This window comes from Branchiostoma floridae, chromosome 16, assembly GCF_000003815.2.
Source record: "Branchiostoma floridae strain S238N-H82 chromosome 16, Bfl_VNyyK, whole genome shotgun sequence".
Lineage (NCBI taxonomy): Eukaryota > Metazoa > Chordata > Leptocardii > Amphioxiformes > Branchiostomatidae > Branchiostoma > Branchiostoma floridae.
Window position 1 is genome coordinate 18019815 of NC_049994.1, and position 2071 is coordinate 18021885.

Sequence of the window (2071 nt, forward strand, 5' to 3'; positions counted from 1 at the left end):
TGTATATATATATATATATATATATATATATATATATATATATATATATATATATATATATATATAGGTCTTCTGCTCAATAAAACATAAAATAATAACAGTCAGAGTCAACAAAGAGAACTAAGGAATACGGCACTGACATGTAACAGAGGTTGACATTAAAAAAGGCGACATCGTACATAGCCTGGGTACCATCCGATTTCTACCGGGGCTTGTTACACTCGCTACTAGGGGTGGGTACCGGTACAGAAAATCCAGGTCCGGTTCAGGTCCAGAGGATCAGGTCCAGGTCCGGACCTGAACCTTGACCTGATTCAGTATGACTCATACCAATGGTCCATTTCACTACAAAGGAATCTGTTTGGTGGAGTATTAGACTTACACTGGCTTTTTAAAATCCTACAACGCTAACTGCACCTGTACGATTGGCTGTAAAACTTGGTAGAAATTACTACAAGCCCTACTCTACTTCACTCTTGTTATTTTCTTCCACCTGCAAGCGCCAAAACGTGTGAATGCCTGATAAAATAATCTGATAATTTTCTAATCGGTCCAACATCCGGTCCAACTAATTTTTCCAGGTCCGGTTTTTCTGGACCGGTCCAATAAGAAAAACCGGTTTTGTACCGGTACGCTGTACCGATACCCAGCCCTACTCGCTACCCTAACAAGAACTTCAGACTTGCAAAAAAATAGACCATTTAAAGACAAGGAAGCATCCCTGGCTATGGAACAAACTTTTATTCAGAAAAGCATACACGTTCTTCAAGTGGAAACATGTTCGTATTTTTACAGCATTTCTTAACATGCTGGTTTGAACCAATGCTGTCTCTGTGTTATGTTACAATTTTTAAGCCTTTAAATCCGTGCACAAAATAAATCGTACACGTATCAAGAAGATATACATACATCAATCATTGCACTACGGCTATAGAAGTATCCAATCTACTCATTCGTAGTGATCATCAAAGTAGCTTGGGATATCTGTAAACAAAAACGACACTTTGCCGTCGGGCGTGGCATAACTGATAGAGCGTTCGGCTCGGAATCAAGAGGTCCTGAGTTCGATCCCAACCGTGCCCCCGAGGTTTTGCCCTTGGGAAAGGCACTTTTCACGAGAAAAAAAAACGACACTAGTAAACAAATGCAATCTGCTAGTTTTCCACTATAAAGTAAGGTCTTTGGGGAAAATAGTTATAATAAAGGTTAGTCTGCCTACTACACAACTATATGTACATAGAATTAGAACCTCGATTTTTAATCACATGTAACAATGAATATATTAATACTTGAGTACCTTAATGAAGTTGCAGTTATGCCACTACTAGTGACTACTTGAATCTATCATGTAATGAATAAATGAAGACCTTTATATCCACAAGTATGCCATGTCACAAGAAAAGAAAATTAATATTTTACAGTTACATATGATACAATGTCAAGCTAGCACAAGAACTATATATAATACTGAGTGAATTTGACAATTCCTTTTTGTTTTACGAAGGAAATGTAATATCAATTACATTTATTAAGAAAGGGGTTGTCTAAACCCAATAGAAATATGACTTTTTCTGTATCACTTAGGTGTATAAAGTACATATACATTGTATCAAATATCTCTTAATGATACTCACTGGACGAATTTTAGCTGTAAAGATGATGTGTTTTTAGTGTGTCGTTGTTATTTCAAGAGCTACATATCAGTAGTTACTCCAATTTTCTTCAATCAATGACCGTGTAAAGGTAAGGTACATACGTCCCAAATTTTCGATGTCTAACAGCACATCTTCGTCACGGGGAATGACCTAGTCTCAATCTCGCGAGAGAACACGAGCCTAGGTCAGGCTTGCGTGGATGATCTGCCCCCTCCACGCAAGCCTGGGAGGTATGTACCTTACCTTCACAAAACAGTCATTGATTGAAGAAAATTGGAGTAACTGTATTCATACTAGTTATGTGGAGACTCCAAGTGAGCTCGCCGCAGTGAGTGAGAGTGAGTGAGTATTCATACATGACTGTTGAACCCCTTCAATGATACATATCAGTACAATTTGAATTTAAAACAGATTAG